Source organism: Bacillus rossius, chromosome 1 (assembly GCF_032445375.1).
Source record: "Bacillus rossius redtenbacheri isolate Brsri chromosome 1, Brsri_v3, whole genome shotgun sequence".
Taxonomy (NCBI): Eukaryota; Metazoa; Arthropoda; class Insecta; order Phasmatodea; family Bacillidae; genus Bacillus; species Bacillus rossius.
In genome coordinates, this window is record NC_086330.1 from 354720766 (window position 1) to 354744160 (window position 23395).

Genomic DNA, 23395 nt, shown 5'->3' on the forward strand with positions numbered 1-23395 from the left:
AAAGGCTTGGGACGTATTCCATTGTGACACTTTGAAAGAGTACGCACTTAGTTACCTTAAGGTGGATACTTGTTTGCTGGCCGATATATTCGAATCTTTCCGTTTCGTTTGCCTACAACATTATTTGCTTGATCCCGCACATTACATTACCGCTCCCTCGCTCGCATGGGATGCACTATTAATTAAGACCGGTGTGCGTCTTGAACTTGTGACCGACCCGGACATATACCTCTTCCTAGAGTCTGCCGTTCGTGGAGGTATTACAAACGTAAGTCGACGTCACGCGAAAGCTAACAATGTGTACATGTCCAGTCACGACCCGAGCCTTCCGTCTTCATACATTTGTTATTTCGATGTTAACGCACTGTATGCTCACACAATGTTGGATAAGCTTCCTGTGGGTAATTTCCAATGGGTTCCCAGGGATGAGTATACGAGTTGGGATTTCAACACCATTGACATCGATGGTGATACATCATTTTTCGCGGAAGTAGATTTGACCTTTCCCGATGATTGTCACGATCGCCTATCAGAACTGCCTCTGGCCCCTGTGAATGGCGTACCGCCAAACGGGCGTATGAGTAAATTACTGTTAACTCTCGCGCCGCGTACTAAATATATTGTTCATGCCAAAACACTGCGGCACTACGTTCAGTATGGGGCGGTCATCGGCCAGGTTCACCGCGTGCTGCGGTTTGCGCAGGCGGCCTGGATGAGGGACTATATAGCCTTTAATGCTGAGCGTCGTGCCCAGGCTGCAAACCTCTTTGAGAAATCGTTTTTTAAATTACTGTCGAACTCTGTGTACGGAAAAAGTTTGGAAAATACGCGAAAGCATAAGGATATACGCATTGTTTCCCGATACGATTCCATTTATGGGGCGGCTGAGCTGATTGGTCGTCCGACATTCAAGGCTCGGCGAATCATCGATGAGAGTTTAGTCCTCATAGAGATGCTTAAAGGGACGATTACCTTTGATAAACCCTTGTACACAGGTGTCGCCATTTTAGATTTATCAAAATTAGTTCTCTACGATTTCCATTATAATTACATGCAAAAGAAATTCCCTCCACAGTCTCTGCATCTCCTGTACACGGATACGGATTCGTTAATTTACCATGTTGTGTGTGACGATATTTACGATTCGATTCGCCCCGATTTAGCTTCCCGTTTCGATACATCCAATTATGCTCCAGGTAATGAGCAACGCTTCCCCTTGGTTAATAAGGGTGTAACGGGGGTGATGAAGGATGAGGCCGCTGGCAATGTCATCACGGAGTTTGTTGGTTTTCGCCCGAAGCTTTACACGTTTAAGATGGAGGACGGTTCTTCTACGCGTAAGGCCAAGGGAGTCAAGGCCAGCGCACTGCGTTCACTCCTGTTTCCTCAATACCTGGAATGCTTGCTTCAAAATTCACGGGTTCTCGCGACCCAACACCATTTCCGATCGCGAGGCCACACTGTGTTTACGGAGCGAGTGACCAAGGTAGCATTGTCTTCAGGAGATGATAAGCGTTGGCTTTCTGAAGACGGTGTCAGCACTCTGCCTTGGGGACATAAGGACCTACGCATTTCCCCGGACCATGATTAGCCCTTTCCTATTGTTACGTTCAGCTATGCTGTCGTCTCCGAGTGATGGGGTGGCCTAGCGCTTCGATCCTCCCACCATTGCACGTGGAGAATAACCTATTGGTATGTCACAATACACAAGTAATTTAATTTACAAAAGTAATTTTATTTTATAAAAAGATATGTTAACGTAATTGTTTACGTGTTTTTTTAATGCTAGAATGGACTTAACGTAATTTTTTATCTGTTTATATATTTTAATTTTAAAGTTAGAATGTCTTTAACATAATTTATATAATTATTTTTTTAAAGTTAGAATGATCTTAACGTAATCTCTTTTACACAAGTAATTTGTTTAAGCTAGAATGGTTTTAACGTATTTTATACACACGTGATTTTAACGTATTTTATATAATATTTTTTAAAGTTAGAATGGTCTTAACGTATTTTGTTTTAAACATGTAATTTAATTTTACAAAGGTTGATGTAATTTATTTTATTTACGAATCTTACGTAATTTTTTATCTACACATGTTTATATATTTTAATTTACACAAGTAATTTATACAATTCTTGACGTAATTTATTTAAAAAAAGAAATGTTAACATATTTTATACAAACGTTAACGTATTTTCTGTTTACATATCTTGACGTATTCTCTTTTACACAAGTAATTATTTTCATGCATTTTACATTTATTTCTTTTACACAAGTAATTTATTTAAAAAATTTTTTAACATATTTTCTATTTCCAGTTCTTAACGTAATTCATTTCACCCCATATTTATTTTCTCTCTTTATACGCTTGGGGTATGCTGTAGCTACTGCGTATGTATTGTTCTGCAGATCTCCCCAACACGAGATGGCTGTATCGACATGTGATGTTTGTCAGCCATTATACCGAGAGAGCTATCTGAGCTGTTCTTTACGGAGGAGGGTGGGCCACAGCCACCGCGGGAACGTGAAGGCCGCAGCGATTGCTCGACCGAACGTCGAGGGATTTGTAGAGTTGGCGGGGCCTTCTGGGTTGGAGTTGTCCGCCACACATGTTTTAGAGCAAAAGTATAATAAAACCAACATTCTTTTTTACCCGTGTGTTGTCTACATTATTTCTTTTTTCCACCTCTGTGTATTCCTTGTGCTTGCTCCTTTCCTGTACGCAGCGATAGCCTGACCTTGTTTCTCTGTGGTAAACACTTTCACTCTCACCCAGCAGGTAAACACGTTCCTGGTCGCCAGCGCACGCTTCCAGCACGGTGTTTTTAATGCTTATCACATTGGCCTGTAAAATTTAAATATGGTTAACTCATTGTTTACGCAATATTTTAACTATGCTTATTTTACTCGACGTAATAGTAACTATGCTTATTACTTGGCATGTTGCACACACACACTGTTGTTTTTAAAGACATTATTATGCTTATAATATGATGTGGGGATTATAATTGCGCAGTTTACGAGTGACGCTCCAGCAGGCAACATCTCGCTCTCTCTGCGCGGGATTTTTGAGGTTATGTTTCTTTAGTCATAGCTGGTATTGCGGCTTGTTTTAGAAAGTTAACTGTTTAGGCGTATCTAGTATGGCGGGTATTTTTTTAAAAATTAAATATGGTGATTAAGCATACTCGGAGTGAAGGGTTTTAGTCATAGCTAATATGGCGGTAATTGGTTTTAACATACTTTTTGTAATTTAAAAAAACATAGTGCTTTAGACATAGCTAGTATGGGGTTGGTTTTTTTTTTTCGATATTTAACTGTTTAGGCATAGCTGGTATGGCGGGCCCTTTAAGCATTTTTTAAAGACATGACGGTTGTGGAGTGGTGGGGGTTGCTTTTTGTAATTTAAACATGGCAGCGATTGTGGAGTGGTGGGGTCTATAGGCATAGCTAGTATGGTTGCATTTTTTAAGACATGTCGGGTTGGCATAATGGCGGGGGTTTTAGGCATACTTGGGGTGGGGGTTATAGACATATATTTTATTAAGACATGGCGGTTAAGCTTAATGGTGTGGGGTTTGCTTTAAGCATACATCATGGCGTCATTTGTTTTAAGCATACAACTTGGCGGCGGTTGTGGAGTGGCGGGGCTTTTAAGCGTGTTTTTTGACATTTAAACATGGCGGTTTAAGCATAGCTTCTTTAAGGCATATGTTCGTTATTTAATTCCCCATACTTCATATGGTTTCGTGGTCTAGTGGTCAAGGCGCACGCCTCCCGACGTTGGTGCGTCCCTGGGATCGAATCCACCCAGCGCCCAGGTTTTTTGTATACAATTCCCGCCTTCGGAGCGATGGTGGCGCGCTCCGGTAACTAAAGGCTGAACTAAGATGGCGGCCTACCGATGCGCCCTGGTAACCACTGTCAACAACAATGGCGGCGCCCAGTGGCGGCGACGGTGGCGCGCCCTGGTAACCAATGTCAACAACAATGGCGGCGCCCATGAAACAAGATGGTGGCGCCCATAGGGGTACTGGCGCTGTGTTTACATTTCTATGTTTACATTGATCCAGTACCCCTACGCTCTCCCTACTAATAAGTACCGTGACTATTTTAAAGTCTTTTTTATAGAGCAAATAAATTTTAAGTAATTTAAGTTATTAAATTGATACGACTATATTTAAATTCATTACTAAGATTGAGAAAAAAAATTGCCTGGACATATCATACCAGAGCAAGAAAATCCCTTCCTTAATATTAGATAAATCTCAACATCAGTTAAATTACCCAAACAAAAAGTTGATATGGCGATGGTTCCGTTCTGAGCAGGATTCGAAATCTCTGTTCAGAAATGCATCAGTTACGATTAAATTATATTTTTTCCCGTCAATTTATTATTGTTACACATAGTAAAATAATAAACTGTTACATGTAATAAATAATAATATTTATAAAACTGGTGTAATTATTATTTTTCCAAATGCACGTGTCCAAAATATATGTGAGGCGGTTCCTCGACACGCATGTCCGAGCACCGTGACCCCAAGTAACGCCGTGGCGGAGAAAGCATTGGTGCACCTGGGGTCGTCATGGCGGAGGAAGTCCTGTATCGGGGAAATAAAATTTTTAACTCAAAAGGTTCTAATATATGATGAAGATTAATTACAAAAATATAATAACAAGCATAATGCTACAATTTTTGACGTGACAACGTCTAATAAATCGATGAACGCCGGCTGCACGCAAGAAAAAGTGTCCCGTTACGCACATTGTTCCGTTACGCTGTGTCCCGTTGGGCTCATTGTTCCGTTACGCTGTGTTCCTTTACGCTGTCGGTGAGTGCAGTAATAATAGGTTATGTTACAATTGACTAAAAAATTATGGTGATTCATATAATTGATTACAGTTTATTTATATGAAAACTTGTTCATAATTATATTTTAACTTCATAGCTAAACGCCAGTTTTTAAAATTAATTACAAGTCATCTACACGTGAACTGTTTCGTCGACTGTTTATTAAGTGAAGTGAAAAGTTAATGTGGTTTTCATTGGTTATTACAACAACAATTTCGGCAATAAAGGTTAATTATTCTTGCATTTTAAAAATCAGATTACTAGTATAATTTCAAGTATTTATTCTTCTATTATTAAAATAAAAATGATTCAATTTTATTCATAAAAGTATGCAATCATTTCATCAATGTTTTGTTATGACGTTGTCACGTTAAACTATCGTCCGTAAACCGACTTTACAGACAATCAATTTTTTAAGTTGTACTTATTTAGGTGCGTCATGAAAAAAATTATGAGAGTGAATTTTTACGATGCGCGCGAACCATGCAATTAAATTTTCATAGGATGAAAAAAAGGGTTACATAAAAATAAAAATACACTTATACGTTAGTTATTGATATTGAATTATGGTAAATATCATTAAAGCATTTATTTTTTGTGTGAATATTAGTGATAAAATTATGTTTATGAACTTGTTCAAATGTATTTATATAAATGAGGTTATGTTCCCGTATGTGCAATTTATTTTTACAGTAAATTATTACTTTATTATTAAAATAATAAATAAGAATAGACATTCAATACGTTTATAGATTTTCATTACTTATTAATATTTATCTAGATTTTTAAATTATATAATTAATTTTATAAATTGTTATATTAATACTGATTATATTTAGTTCTTAAATTTTACCAATTTTTTTAATATCCTTCCAGTTATTTTATTTACATTAATTGCATGCAAAATTAACGTTAGTTTTTTTATTGCGCCAAGTAAGCATAACTTTAAATCGCGTACATAAGTACACGCAACCATTATTTTTGTAAAGTTAAAACAGATTTTTTTTAATTGATAAATAACTCCCAGGAAATAGTTAAAACAAGTAAAAAAGTTAAATAAATAAACCCATGCAATTACCTGAGTGATTGAAGGCAATACAGATGTATTAATAATTAGTTTTTTTAATTAGTTCAGTGATGTCATCAACTTGGGAGTAAGTATGTGAAAAATCAGGTAAATCCACTAAATTGTTTGTACTTACACCTGGACGTAAAACAAGATAGACGTAGTTAACAGGGAAGCTTCAACGTTACCTTAACTTTGGTATGCATAATAATAGAAAATAATGTTCATTTCCTGACCGCACGAACTAAGTTACAGGGACAGTGGACATGAATGTCTGATGCGATGTGTATTTGGTGACAATTAGCTTACACGATATTTCCAACCACAAAGGCTGTATGGGTGCATGTAGAGTACTTGCACCTCAATATTCGTCCCAGTTGTTCGATACAAACAAATAATTGAGGCCATTGCTATTTATCCAGGAAAAGAAGGATCTACTGAAGATGCAAAAGTGAACATGAACCAAAAGTACCACAAATTGTATCATAATATGACAAAATAAGTCCGTGGTAGTGTATTTATACTCATTTGCCCCCCCCCCCCCAAAAAAAAGCATTAATGGCACTTGCCTCCTTTTCATGGCGAAACCAATATTTTACGTGCTTTAACAAAGTCATTTCTTGGTCTAGCCCTATTTTACGTGTAAAAAAATTAATTATACAAAATGCACAGTCGAGTTGTCGAAACCAAACTGTTAGGAAAAAAATCTTGCCTGCGACAAAAATTTTGTTTAAATAAACTGTACATGTTCGTCTAAGAAAGAAAAAAAAACTTTTCTGTCAGTGTGAATCATGATGGCGCAACAGCAGACTTGCTCTGGCAATCATCTAAAAATTGTGTAAGTTATTTTTTGGTTGCTTTAACACTTTTTTTCATAATTTTATTAATAAAAGATTAGCAAGTATAAAATGTAAGTGCTACATGCATAACTAGGCAATTGTCATTTGTATCACACAGTAAATACTGGCAATTATTATAAAATAAATATACACATGAATTTGTTCGTTACCGAGGTTAGAAGTTACACATCACTGACGAGTACTAGAAGACTCGCTGACGTAGGTACATATTTGCTTCCCAAATCAACTGCCAGAAAGGCTTGCCGTCTTTCAAAAATAAAATCTCTTAAAATTATAGTATTTTTTCTATTAGAAAATAAAAAGAATATATATTGCTATGCGTAGCATATTATTATGCTTCTTTAACACCGCCAGATCAAATAGATATTCAGTTTTTTGTGCCTTACAACTCTTATAAACATACATTTAAAAATAGGTACCATATAATCACATAGAATAACAACCAAAAACACATTTACACAAGATCTACACTGATACATATCAAAAACTTTACGACAGAACACTACATACAGATAGATAAAGATTCATATTAACTAATTGATACTTAGGTTTTTACAAAAATCTTAAACAGAAACTGAAATGGTGCATATAAAAAAAATATGTAAATTTAATAGTTTTAAATAACCTTTTTCTTAAGTTTTTTATCAATGAATGTTTCTATATTATTCAAAAAGAGTATAGTTACAAATGGTTTTAAAAGTGTCACTAATTCTATGATTGCAAGTTTTAATTCTTGATCCAACCCAGATATTATATTTGAAGTATCAAAAATGGTAATAATATAATAAAAACTGCATCACTGATTGAACGTCTAGTAAATACAAATTCAAATTAAATTTACATAGGAATTTAGCATATCAAAAATAATATAAATGCCTGAAATTTTTAAATAATAATTTAAGAACTTTATTCTTCATACTTTCAATTATATTCTAATTAAAATTAGTTGATGCAGAGAAAGTTATACATTAAATAAGACCTAAAGATCTTCATGTGTTGCTAATAGTATTATCTACATGTTGGTAAACAAAATCTTGGCATCCAATATAACTATAAGGACACCAAGTTTAATGTCATTACTTACTATGTGATAATTCTGATTAATTAAATTAGTTTTTTGACTAAAGGTTAAACAATAAATGCTATAGTATTTAGAGACGTTTGTTAACTTGAAAATCATATCCGGACAGCTGAAATATCTTGCTCAATAGTTTCACAAACATATTTCCCAATTATATTTTTTTTCATCAACATCTTAAACATATTAAAGAGTAGTTGAGATAAACTACTACTTTGCGGAACACCTAATACCATGAAATTGCATTTGCAAATTTGACTGCAAAGCGTCTATTTGTAAGATAATTAAAACATATGTACCACGCATTGCTTGACGAGGCGTAAAATTGACAATTTTTTAATCAGAAGATTATGTTGGAAAGTATCAAGAAAATATATACAGATATTTGGTTAAACACACAACCACCAATTGACTGATGCACACTTAATTAAAATATTTTTGTACAAAAGCAAATGTTTTAAATGTTTGTTTGAGCTTTATTTATAATATATTGAAATGATAATGCTACAGTTACTAAAAACTAAAACGCTACAAAACTACAAAAAAAAATATTTTTGCAAAACTCCGTTCCCCCGGAGAAACCCCCGGAATGGCCACCGCATGGGGAGCCCAAGAAAAGAAACGGGCTCCCCATTTGGAAGCCACCTGGAAGGTTTTTTTCTGTTCCACCCACCGTTTCTTTGGTAGCCTGACTTGTTACAAGGAATTGTATTCCTACCAGAGAAAATGCCACCATTTTGTCTGGGCAATCCGCCTTGGAGGAGCCGGGGCGCGAACCCGGGTCCTACAAGTCACAAGGCAGGCGCTCTACCCCAGAACCAGAGTGGTAGAGCGGTTACTAGCAGTCTTCTTAACACTGACATGATGTTATTCCACGAGTTTACTGTAGTGTCGTGTGTCATTCATTAACACGTGCAGTACGTGCAGTAACATCTAACCTCGGTAACGAACAAATTTATGTGTTCTTATGTTCTTCGTTCAGCATGAATTATGCAATTTCATAACAGTGAAATATAATTTGTATAACTAGTCTGGCATTTTTTTAGTTGATTTCCTGCAAACAAACTTATAGTCCCGCTGTACAATAATTATAAAGAAATATAGAATAGTAAAAAAATACGTAAGAGATTGCACTGTCGATGGTAAAGTTATTTTGAAATAAATGTTAGATATTAAAAGAGTGTGTTTAGTTAAAATATGTGTGTGCTTACAAGCATGAAGTTATTGTATAACATTTTATTTATTTGTTTTAAAGCCACAGAAAAGTTAACCTTGTTATATAACTTTTGGCTTCTTTTTTTTGTTTTGTTTTACCGTGCTTAATATGCGCAGCTAATACTAGAAAGCTATTCAAACTACTGTTTGCAAATAGGCATTTTCAAAATATAAAATTAAGTACTAAGTTCAAAGTAAAAGATACATTTTCAGACTGACATCGCCAGAATTTCAGGTAATGATATCTAGTATTGTCCTTTAATCGATCAGTTTGTGAAGACTAAGAATTTAGATTACATTTGTTTTATGAAATCTGCTTACTTTTTAATAAATATACACATTATTTGAATACAACTATATTTTATTGTAACTTGCAGTACTCCTGAGTACATACTTCTTGGTAATAGCTTACCTCAGGGTTAAGCAGGAGCATAAATCAGAGTTTAGCAGGAGCATTAATATTTTATTTTATACAATGAAACCTTCAGAAACTTAATTAAATCATAGGTATTATTAAACATGAACTTATTTGAGTACACAACCACAGAAAGTTTTTTTTTTTAATATTTGTGAACATCGCAGTGAAATCGCTATTTAATTATTTGTAATTTTAATTGTAACAAAAGTTGGAATACGGTATTTTATATATATTTTGGTTGTGCAATATTTATCTGTGTAATAGTATAAAAAATGTATTATATTTTAACTGTTACAGTGTCAAAAGTTAATTTAATGGTTGTGTATGTTTATTTCCGTCCAAAAAATATTTTGTACAAAGTAAAATATCCTTCAACAAGAGATTTCACTTTTCTTAAAATGTTTTTTTTTATTATTATGTTTGAACCTTTTCTTAGTTTAACAACTTCAGTAGATATAATATGAAATTAAATACTCCATATTATTAAGAAAAAAATGGGTGCGTGTACTTATGTAAGCGCGTGAGAAGTTATAATTCTTTGGCATCATTAAAAATAGTTTTTAATTGCATGCAAATAATTAATTACAATAAAATAATAAAAGGGCTGGAAAAATATAGTCAACACAGTCAATGAAGTACAGTTTAAATTTGAAAAATTAAATAAATAAATTTTAGAGAATAATAAATATATAAGACATAATTTGTACTAATATTATAAGGTTCTTAATTTTAAATATTTATTATTGATTATTTCATATTTTAAAAGAAAATAAATAAATTTAATAAAAAATTCAATAATTTAATTTATGTTTATTCATTTTTTTAATATTATATATTCTATTAATTTAATATTCACTTTTCATTTTTATCAAAAAGTTTTCATTAAATTTGTTCATTTATTTTTATAAATATTTATTATTTATCATATTTAATAATAAATATTAAAAATTAATATTTTAATTTAATATTTATTTTAATTTTTATAAAAAAAAATATTAAATGTTTTATTTAATTTACTTTTTTATTTTGTAAATATTAAATAACCAAAAATAAATATTTAACATTAATAATATTTAGTATTATTATATCAATAAATAATACGGATAGTTAACCTCAATTATATTGGATCACTTAAAAAGTATATAAGCACAATTTTTTTACTAATATTTACCAATAGTAAATTATATTAATCAAAATATTCAATTTAAATCACTACTGAATATAATTTATTAGCACATATATAATTCGCACTTGTATGAAACTAAAACACGTGTTGTAAATGTAGAAACTAGAAACATGTGGATAAACATTATAAATATGAAAACAGTGATCAGAGGCGACGGGCGTGCCAACATGCGCGACTAATAGAGGTTCTATTTCTATTTTGTTGGTAGCTTTTTTTCGAGACTTAATGAGCGCTTTAGCGGGCAGCTTCAACCTGTTAATTTTGTGTTACAGTGATGCGCGCGCATCTTAAAATTTCACTCTCATCACTTTTTTCATAACGCGCCTAAAGAAGTATAACTTCAAAATATGTACTTTTATTTTAAATACTTTTTTTTAAACGTACAGGTTTCAAATACCAAATAAAACAATAATTTGTTAATTTTTTTTAATGGTTCTTGCAATAGGGGAGATTAATTTTATATATATAGTAATCAGCAATGGTGTATGTCCTAAACTATATATATATATATATATATATATATATATATATATATATATAGGAAGCCTCAATAACAGACAAGAATACGAGCGAAAATCAGATAACATTTAAACATATAAAACATAGACAGCACAGAAAATTACGTAGAAAGAATTGGTAAAAAAAAAAATTATTACAGCACAGACGGACACAGTGTTCTAACAACGACGAGACATTAGCAACAAGAACAGTAAAGACGAAAAATACTTTGGACAACTCACAAAATCGAATTTTCAGTATTTTTACAAAAGATTATATTGGAAACCAGTTGCCAAGGAATTGTTTGCAATACTTAAAGAAAGATATTATAACTTTGTACATCACATGGAAATTGGTTATTTTTGCATATATGATTTGCATATGTGATTCATCACGATATACCTGAGTATTTCTTACAAAAATTAACTAATAATTTTATACTTTAATTAATATGTTCATTCGGCATAGTTTTTTTAACCATGGAAAAGATAATCGATAGAATATTAAACAATTTGGCTTTCTTTTGTTTTACCATCCTTAATATTCGCAGCTAATACTGGAAAGCTATTCAAACAACTCTTTGCAAATAACTTTAAATATTGGAGGTACTGGGGTAACACTATTTTGTAGTGATACAGTTATTTTCATGTAAATGTACAAATTAACAAAACCACAACCATGATAGCACAGACTAACACGGTATGTGTTTCCTAAGACAACCGTGGCGACGTTTCGGGAGAGATCTATTTAAGGCACAAACGTACGGAGGTTTCTTATGACATACAGTTTAATGAGTAATAGTGTAAGTCCGAAATTACACCTTAAATTTATTTACATATTATTTAAAATGTTGTTTGTCAGTTGAAATTTTATCCAATGAACTACACGGTTTTTGAAATTCACTTAGATACTAACTTTCTTTAAACAGATTTGTGTTTTGTTTTACGGGTATATTTGTTTTTAGTTCTGTTAACAAGGCACAGATATAAGTGCAGAGAAGCTTACTCAAAAGAGGAACTAGTTTCTGTAACAATAAGTGTCAAGAGCGTAGTAAAAAAAAAGGGGGGGGGGGGGGAGGTTACCAGATTTGCTTATACAAAAATATTTAATTTTACAAAAATTAAAATGCCAGGACTTTCAAAACCACTTAAGGGATCATCATCTAGCCTAAAAATGTATTTTCAAGCATTATCTTTGTAAAAGAGTTTCCGGAGGAGGGACTGGCTTCTGCCCTCCCCTTCCACAAATACTGGCTACAACCATGGTAAATGTGTAAACAAAATCACATGTAGTTACACGCACTACTACACGATATACTCAAAAGACGTGAATTAAAATTTTTGTGACGGTAATTTTTGATAGCTGTACTTATAATATTAGGTGTCAATAAATTTTCAAGACATGTGATGATAGCCTGCATGGAGTACTACAGACTGAAACTATGTAGATATTTGTACAGTTATCCAATGATCGTACACTCACGCCTGTAGCACGAGGCATCATTACTAGGCAAAATGAAGATGAGAAAAGTAAGTACACTATTGAAGTTTATGGACTGACTCGTAAGACACTATATTCGTATTCTAGAAAAAAACAGGTTCTAATCCCGGCTGGCCATTGTCATGCCGTTTGAACGTGAAACGTCTTAAAACTCACGCTGAAACATATGGGTACCAAAACAGATGAAAAGGTCTGTACCATCTTTTTTTTTAACATTTTCCTAACTATATAGGCTTCGTCCTGAGACGCTCTTAAGAGTCTTCCCTACCTAGACATCCCAATACACTTAATTTTAATTTAGGTTAGGAAAAAAATTTCTGTTCAGTGTAGCTCACGACTCGAACGTGATAGTGCGGTGATTCGTGTGTTTGTGTACAGAGAACCGATAACATTGGGAAATACAAACTGTACGTTCACCAAAAAACATTAATTTTGATATTATGCCTTTGGTATCTCATTTATCATATCACAGGCCAATGTTAAGCAAATTTTCCGTCAAATATTAATTTAAATGAATAGTAAGCTACCATTTAGTGTCTGTTTTGAATGAAAATATTTAGTATGTAGACAATGTATCGTTTTTATTGTTTTTATTTTTAATCATTACACTAAAAGCGACTCGCTGACATAGAAGTTTCACTTGAAAGCAACGGCCGTGAGTCTCGATACAGCCCCAAGTTTTTTTTCTACAAAATTTGTAGGATGGTTTCTTACTGTAGGTCATGGCTAATTCCTTTCACATTGTTACTCTACTGTGGCGTTGTGTTTTGCCGTCTGCATTGACCTCGCTATTACCCTAATCTGTTTGCGGACAAGCAAGCATTTCAGAATAAGAAGGAAAATAATATCGGAAATATGCTATTCCCCTGGTAAACCTACATAAAAATGATTTCAAGGCTTTCATAAATTAATATTCTGAAATGTTTTCACTTAACCAGCTCATTACAGTATTTCTAAATGATTTCGTAGTCATTGACGTAGTTAAAATATAGGCCTAATTTCACAACTACTTAATCAAAAAAACTTAAACAGCAAACGTAAATCGTTCTCAAGTAAAGTATTACAAATATTCCGTATTCACAGTACACAGGTTGGAAATACTGTGATTTTTTTATCCATTCTTAATTGCAATTGTTTTTTTCTGTACATCTATATGTTAAAATACTCTTCTAATAGTTTTCACAGCACATGCTAAAAACATAATGCTGGAATCACAATACCCTGTAAATGCCCCGACATGACAAAAGCACCACAGCCATTAAGAAGTAAAGTCGTAGTGAAGCCAGCCCACGAAATTTGAAACCCAACAGCCCATCAAAAACATAATGTGGGTATTATTAATGATATAGTAACGTAAACATTTTTTGTGATATAATTCATGCTTAAGTTTAGTTTATCGTTCGTTTGATAGACATTACATAAAAAAACTCAATTTAATTGCCACCTTAGTACTATAGATGGCTCTACACCTGATGGTGACAATATGTCGTGGCATTTTAAACATATGATATAATTCATGTAATTTTTTACTTACTCAATCGTCTGTTGTCAGGGAATTGTCATTTTCGGTCACTAGATTGCATTTCATTTCAACTAGTGACCTGGACTTAAAACATTTATTAGAATCACAAGACTTTGTATTCTGCTTATTTATACAAATTCTTTCTAAGATAATAGACATAATTTACTCATGTCGTTCAAATATTAGAACTGTATGGTCGCGTTTTAACTTATGGTTGTTTTCCATTAAGGCACTTTTGCGTCGCCCCCGGCGAAATATGATCATTATGGTAGTCATTCATTATGGCAGTCTTCCGTCGCAACTTTCCCAAACAGGAGGAACAGTGCCATAATGGAAAACTATCATAGTTTTATTTTTACAGAGCGTGGTTATAAGTATACAGTGCTGCTTCCTATACCTATTTTGGAAACGTTTGTATTAGTGCGCGATCTGTTGAGTTGATTTATGACTAGAACTACAGAAAGTCACCGTCAGAATCGCTATCTGTAACTTTTTAAGTTAACCTAAGGAACAGCTAGGGGGTTTACAACGCTACCTAGCGACGTATTCTATACATTACTTCGAGAGCAAAGCAGCTGTACTCATTCCATGGAGTGTATAAGAAAATTTGGCAGAAATCCGCCTCGCCCTTTGAACTTATGATACTTTTCCGCCTTTTTCAAAGAAGCCAGGGGAATTTTTTCAATAATGTTTTTTTTTTCAGTATGTTAGTCTTCCGTCACCCCCATCATGACGTGGCTAAGAAACATAAAGCCAGAGTCAGCTTGGGAAAAAAATAAACGCAAGCTAACATATAGGCGACGGCGAGCATGTGTACTGCTGCAGATCCTGAAAATACGTGTTTATAACTTCAGATTATTTCATAATATTCCGACCAGTGTTGCCAGGTCTACTGTTTTTGCAGTAGATCTCCTGCATTTTAAAAAATCTACTGTTCTACTGCTAAAAAGCGAAAAGTCAAGCAAATCTACTGCTTTTTCCTGCCTCAACAATTTTTTTATTAAAATTAACAAAAATGGCTTGAATTTTAACTAAAAAGTGTATATTTTTATGTTCTTGAGTTTTCTAGCCTGCAACAGTTCAAATTTTAGTGTCACACTGCGATATATCGATTTACTGCGAGATACATTTAAATCGAATCTCTGATAGTTACCTAAGGGACTTTCCCCTCGTTAGTGGTGTGTGGCTGTGGCATGAGCGTATCGTTTTCCGGGAGTTCCCTACCCCAGGCGCCCTTTTAAGTTGAGATAAAGCTGTCGTCACTCGTGACTCGTCTCGTCCGTCTGTTGTGTCGTCATCGTGTCGTGTCACTGTCGCCTGTCGGTACTCTGTTTATCAGTCATCAGATTTGTGTGCTTTGAAGTGAAACAGTTTATGTTACTGTTATTGTCTCGCGGTCGCCTGTAATAATTTCGGACGATGTGGTGTCACGGACATAGTGTGCCGTTGTTTATTACGAATGGATTTTGATATCGCTGAATTGATTATTAATTATTTGTTATGAGTAAAAAGGTGAAGTATTCTCAGAAGTACAAACGTGAGTGGGAAAACGAAGAGTTGTTTAAGGGTTGGTTACAGTCTAGCAAGAAAGGATGCGGTTTTGCATATTGTAAGTCATGTAACTGTGATATTAGCATTGCTTCTGGAGGTAAAGGTACATTAATTAGACATGTAGAGTCTGATAAACATGTGCAATGTGGAAAGGAACTTATTGGTCAAAAAACATTAACTTCATTTGCATCTCAAGCAACCAATTTAAGTAATAAAGTCAAAGAAGCTGAAATTCGTCTTTCTGCATTTGTAGCAGAACACAACATTTCATTTAATATAATGTCACTTGACACTCCTTATGAGATCAGTTTTCCCTGATTCTGAAATTGCAAAAAAAAAAAAAAAAAAAAATCAAGTGTGGCCGAACTAAAGCAACTGCCATTGTTAAACATGTTTTAGGGCAGGAAAGTAAGGAATTACTTTGCAATATATTGAGGGAAAATAAATTCTCGGTGATTGTTGATGAATCAACTGACACAAGTTCTACCAAACATTTATGTGTAGTCGTACGAGTGCATTCTGGAGAAGGGGTTGTAGTTGACACATTTTACGATCTCATTCCTGTGAGTGAAGCAAATGCTGTTAACTTGCTTAACAGCTTGGTACAGTCATTTGAGAAGGAAAATATTCCTTACAAAGAAAACCTAATCGGTTTCGCTGCTGATAACGCTAGTGTAATGATGGGTAAAAGACATTCATTATCTATTCTTTTGAAAAACGACATGCCCGACCTTTTTATAATGAGGTGTATTTGCCACTCATTCCATTTGTGTTCATCATATGCTTGTGCGAAGCTTCCAAGGGAACCGGAAGATTTGGTCCGTGATATTTTCAATTATTTTCATTCAAGTTCTAAACGTATTGAATCCTTCAAAGAATTTCAAAGTTTTGTGAATGTAAAGCCACATAAGCTGTTGCATCCAAGTCAGACAAGATGGTTATCCCTTGAGTTAGTTGTATCTCGGGTTTTGGAGCATTATGATGCCCTCATACTTTTTTTCACCCAGACTGCCTTTGAAGATAAGTTATTAGCATCAGATGCCATTCTTCAAAAATTAAAATCACCCTTCAACAAATTGTATCTTGAGTTTCTTCAGTTTGTTTTGCCTATGTTCAATATCCTGAACAAGCAAATGCAGAGTGAGCAACCACAAATTCAAAATTTGAGGCCGAGTGTAGTTTCTGTATTAAAAACTATCCTCGAGTGCTATGTTAAACCAGAAATTGTAAGATCCATAGATGTAGATAAAGTTGATTATAAAGATCCTAGAGTTTTTCTGCCATTGGAAAATGTCTATTTTGGGGCAAAATTTAATATTTCTTTGTCAAAAAAAAACTTTCTGAGCAGCATGTGAAACTGATCAAATTGCGTTGCCTAGATTTCTACATTGAATCTGTGAAACAGATTACAGATCGTTTTCCTTTCAATGATCCTATTTTCACTATGCTTGAAGTGCTAGATCCTACTAAAATATCAACTTGTCAATCTATTGCTCCACTGGCTTCCCTGTTTCCAAGATTAATAAAAGAAAATGAGATCCAACAACTCGATACAGAATAGCGATTGCTACGTAATACGGAAATTGGTGGTAGTAGTGGCAGTAAAGACACAGTACAAGATTTCTGGGATAGTGTCCGTAAAAAATCATACGCAGACTCCAACCAGGTATTTCCTCTACTAGCCAAATTTATTTGGAGTCTTTTGAGTCTACCCCATTCGAGTGCTACAGCGGAACGAGTGTTTTCAGCAGTGAATTTGATGAAAACGAAAACCAGGAACAGGCTATCTTCAAAGACAGTATGCGGTCTGTTACACACCAAGAGACTAGTTTCTAAATCCGAATGCTTTTCTTTTGATGTAACTAGTACAATAATTAAGAGAGTTCAAAACAAATGTATGACAGTGATGATGATGATGATGATGATGATAATAATGATGACGGACATTTTGGTAATTGAAGAAGGAGCAGGCTACAAACAACTTTTTGTTTTCATCACTTTTTTATAAGGTCAGTGAAAATAAAAAAAAATTCTTGTGGTTTGTGTATCTTAATATGTAATGTGTGTGAAACAAGTTTTTTTTTACTAATTTAAAAGTAAATGTGTGTAAAAATAGGTTTACTAAATTAATTGTAAAGGAAAGCTATATGTTTAGGATATCTACTTCTTTCTACTGTTTTTTCACGGTTCAATCTCCTGCTTTGGTGAATGGTAGACCTGGCAACACTGATTCCGACAGTGCACAACTCAAAATGAACAGTGAAGGTTTTAGTGCTATTTACTATACTGAGGTAAATTAAATGCGACGAAGAGTTGAAGTGAGAAATGTGATTATTTGTTGAAGAGATTCACAGACGTTACTAAAACAAATCGTAGCTACTATTTTAATATAAAAAAATTGCAATCATCTAAATTTTGTGTAAGGTATATTTCGGTTGATATGAAAACTTATTTTCATAATTTAATTAATAAATGGTTAGCAAGCATAACATGTAAGTGCTACATGAATAACTATGCATTTACACTTGTATCACACATATTATAAAATATAATTTTTTATATATAATATATTATAAAATATATATACACAGGTAGGACGTCAAAAAAATGCCCAGATTCGTATTATTTAGTGTATTTACAAAAAGAGAAAATATGAATTTGTTCGGTACAGAGGTTAGATGTTACACATCACTGACTAGTAATAAAACACTTGCTCACGTGTTTTTTTTAAATATCCTACACAGGTACATACTTGCGTACAAAATCAACTGCTAGAAATTAAAACGTTTTAATAACTACAGTCAACTCGTGGAATAGCATCATGTCAGTGTTAAGATGACTATAGATTGCCGCTCTACCCCTCTGGCTCTGGGGTAGAGCGCCTGACTTGTGACTTGTAGGACCCGGGTTCGCGGCTCGACTCCTCCAAGGCGGATTGCCTCAGGCAGATGGCGGCATCTGTCTGAAGGAACACAATCCCTTGCAACAAGTCACGCTACCAAAGAGACGGTGGGTGATAACAAAAAACCTTGCAGGGTGGCTTCCAAATGGAGAGCCAGTTTTTTTTCTTCTAGGGCTCCCCATCGGTGGTAATTCCGGGGGTTTCTCCGGGGTAGCGGAGTTTTGCAAAAATATTTATTAGTTTTGTACATTACATTAATTAGATTAATTTAATATAAACATAAGTATAATTTAGTATAATAATTGAGATAATTTTTAATCAGTAAATATGCTGAATGTTTATTGTAATTGTTAGTTTTCTTTTATTAATTTTCAATTGCAAATATTATACAATTTATATCACTAAAAATAGAAACTTTTTTATTTTTGCTAAATTTATCAAATTAGTAAGGTCCATGCAGTCATGACTACCTCCTGACAGTGACAAACAGACGAACACTACGATGAAACTAGAGAGATAATCTGGACATCACAACGACCACAGCGCAGATGAACACTGAATGCTTCCTAAGACCATACAGCTGCGAAGTTTCGGGACTGATATCCATGTACAAACTGTTTTTTTTTTAGAATGTAAACCTGCAATGACGTAGGTACGTCCAAACCAATGTTTTATGTCAATCTTCCCCATTGCAAAAAAAAAATCACTCAAAAGAAAAAAAAAGTCTTAACGTTCCGCCACTTTGCTCGGTATTTAAAATACCACAAATAAGAAATTATTAAGGCAATATTTGTCCACCTATTTCGTGAATAACATTTTTTTTTAAATTTTCTGCTTTGTGAGGAAAATAAGGTGGGGGTGAGTAAAGCCATTAATTATCTCTGCTAAATAAACGGGCGTGGGGGTGATTTATTGCTTTCTCCCGACCGGCCAGGCGAGCGTGCTAGCGAGCGTGTTTCCTCGAGCGTGAACTATTGGACATCGGGCACCGCGCCTGCGCAGTTGCGAGACCTTGATAATTTACAACGCCACGTTACATCCTGCGATAACACCAGAGGTCGATCGTGTGGAAGACTCGATTTATCGGGCTCAGAATGTAGTTATGAACTAGCTGTCAGGAGACGGCATCCTGCGAAGTTGTGGAAGTCACTTACTACTTACTAGTGGTGTTGAGTAGCGGCAAATTTTATTCCTGTGTCAAGCGGTGACCATAGACATGAAGTCGCGGCGACTTAGTCGCTCATAGTGACATCGTTATCCCGAAGTTTCGCAAACGGCATGTTATGGAGGGACATCAAAACAGAACCTCGTTTGTAATGTAGGTATGTGGGTGTGAGAGATTTAAGAAAACAATTTATTTCATTATTATGTTTTCGTTCTTGGAACTGGATGAACTAAGATTTTTAAGTTTTGTAATAAATTAAAAATTTTAAATTTAAATGAAGTATGCTCAGATAAACCTAATTAACTCATACTTTATTGCCACGATCAGTATAAGTTTTTCTAAACTGTCTTCTGTGATATTTCAGTAATTTATTGAAAAAAATTTAAAAAATAAAATATGTATCTTGGATATTTTATAATATATTCTTCACATTAATATAACAGTGTTTAACACATAGAAACTTTGTCATTTCGTGGTAGACGATAACGTTTAGGTTAAATTCACATGTTATTTTTGCAGAGAGTACGTCTATAGAGCGGCACCGTTACTCGTAGTGACAAGCGACCCGCGACACGCCTAGTGCTGCTCGAGTAGAGGGTGAAAGTGATATTTTCGCTGTCGCTTGTTGTGGCCAGGGGGTGCTGTCATAACTTAGAAACACATAACTTAGAATTTTCTAAGTTATGACAGTTATAAGTTATGACTTTCTACGTTATGACGTTTCTAAGTTGTGTGGTTCTGCGTTGTGTGTTTCTAAGTTATGATAGTTCTAAGTTGTGTGTTTATAAGTTGTGATAGTTCTAAGTTATGAGTTTCTACGTTATGACGTTTCTAAGTTGTGTGGTTCTGCGTTGCGTGTTTCTAAGTTGTGTGTTTCTAAGTTATGATCTTTCTAAGTTGTGTGTTTCCAAGTTACATGGATTTTTCCAAGTTTTCTAAGTTATGACAGTTCTAAGTTGTGACTTTCTAAGTTATGTGGTATTCCCTGTGGCCAGGACCTGCGACTTACAGTTGCGAGTCGCGACCGCTATACGTGACATGGCTGTCCGTACACCTTCCCGGCGTCATACTGCAACACCCGAAACATTGCGGAAATTGAGCTTGCCCACACTTGATGATGTTTAATAAGTATGAATTATAAATTATGTACTTAAGGACACTCGCTTCCATAAAATACTGCCATTTGAACCTATTTCCACAATGCAAACACTGTACTCCAACGTCTAACATGGCACCTTCACGCATTATCCATGTAATAATACAACAATAATAGCCACCGCCTGGGGTTTAGTCTATTTCTGAGTCTACGACTCATCTCTGTTCGAAAATAAAATACCAAACTCTGCACCATTTAGCAGGTAAACACTTTTCGTGAATTATTGACTCGAAAGTTTTAACCATTTTTTTTTTCAGAATATGTTTTTAGTACAGGATTGCACATTTGAAAAACTTCAGCTGAGTGTTTATTTAAGAGAAATAGACGATGTTTGTGCATATAGCGACTGCCAAGTTTTTAAAATTTCAGTTGTAATGTTAATTAATAGTTAAAACAATACATAAAACTACGTTGCTCGAAATATAAAAAAAAGAAGGCCAAAATTGACAGTTCTGTATTTACAATAGAAATTTCAAACTTGGTTTGTGAGAGTTTCGCTGAAAATAAAAGTGTACCTATCCGTATTCCTGTGAAGCGCGCGTGCAGCTGTTGAGATGCACTCTGCGACTACAAGACTTCATGACGGGGGTAACTCGCCACGGCCCGAGGAATGTGCGTTATTTCGGAAAGCGCCCTGCCAGGCAGGAGTGGCGGGCGGGCAAACTCTCGTCGCTTCCCCGGAGAACAAAAGCTTCGCGAGTGAAGAAGCGGGGAAGGGAAAACCGCAGATGTTCGCAGTTGTTCCAGCTGTCGCCCGCAGCGGGAGACAAGTGATCCCGTACAGTGTTGCCAAAACAGTTTCCAGAGATCACGCTCTTATAGTGCAGTTGGAACAGCTATTGTAATGAATCTGGACGTGATTTTGTTGGTGTTATGTTTTTTTTCAGGTAAATAAACGGCTGTGTTTACTGCCTCAGACCAACACCGGTTACAAAGGCCAGAGTCTTGCAACATCGTAGGAGCCTTCTTCTCAATGATGGTTCTGTTAACCTGCTCTAAAGTATATTATTTTGTTCTAAAGTATATTCAACTGCAAGTTGATGCTGTATGCCATTTCCAAGGCGAAATTTCTTCAAGATGTGATTAACATAATATTTCCTATTGTCAGAGTGGAGAATTTTTATTTTTATTTCTGTCTCTTTTCCACAAGTGCCTTGATTTCTTTAAGCTTATTTGTGACTTCAATTTTTGACCTTAGGAAGTAGCCAAATGTTTTCCTAGTCCTAGCCTGCACTAATAAATGTTGTTTATTCCACTGGATCACACAAGTCTGAGTGCATGAGCTCTAGTATGTAGGGCTCTCCTTGCTTATTTTGTGTTGAAAGGTTTTCTAGACTGTTTTCCTTTAAAACAGGAAATGCATTGTCCCTTTTCACTGGAAAAAGCTACATTTGTGGCCAAACCATTTTTAAGACGTTTCATGTTGAACTCACTGAAATGTCCCAGCTTTCGGTGATCGGTGCCAAAGTTCCTGCGTGGGTTTTTCAGTTATGAGATTTGCTTTCTCTGGTTTTAAAGGTATCATATCCGAATTGTAGATTCCTTCGATTTCTGATGCATTCAATTTTACATCACCTATGATTTTACAGCTTTATTCACGATATATTCGACAACCTTCTGCAGTAAATGCAACTACCATACCTTTATTAATCACTGAACTAACATACAGCGAATTTGTTGATAAATCTGGTACGTATGTAACATTTTTTATAGTCTGAGGCTTTTTTTTATTTCTCAGGCGCACATTTACATTTCCTATACCAAAGGCTAAATAATTTTTCATTAGTTGCACACGAAATATCTTGATATGGAAGTCTTTGTGATAACTAGCACCCAAGTATACATACCATTCACCACCACTTCTGTTCGCAGATAATGTTTTCAGAAATGACCTGTCACATCCTCTTGACTTATCCTTGCCTCATCTCTTTGGGCATTTTAAATGTAACCTTATTTTTGTTTTTGTTCACATATGTATCACCTATGGTAATCCGAAAAGCTATATTAAATTTATTACTTGACAAGTATGATGCATCACTGGAATGTCAATGGTCCCATGCAGGATACTTATATCCTATTGAAGAAGCTTGCTTTTCACAAACTCACTTGTTATGTCAGCTCCCGAGCTTTCCCATGCCATCACCATTGGGTCATACTCTGATGGTAAACCACTTAACATAATCTCACCATTAAACTCATCATCGATCGGCGAACTGATGTTTGCCAACTGCTGTGCAGGTAACCTAATAACTGTGACACACTCTTCCATGCTTTTGTAGCCCTCCATTTTTATCCCACACAATTGTCGCAACAGACCTAACCTCCGCGTGAGACACTTGTCTTCGCAGGCTCTCTGCAGTTTGTCCCAAGCTTCTCTAGAAGTCCTCGAAGAGCGTACATGTATGAGACGGCGTGA

At 34.8% G+C, this 23395-nt stretch overlaps 1 protein-coding gene across 1 annotated transcript in view; it reads right to left on the reverse strand.

The window, feature by feature from the left end:
• LOC134528257 (uncharacterized) overlaps positions 1 to 23395 on the reverse strand; it is a 317693-nt gene that overhangs the window by 121180 nt on the left and 173118 nt on the right. The gene's annotated exons all lie outside the window — the stretch shown is intronic.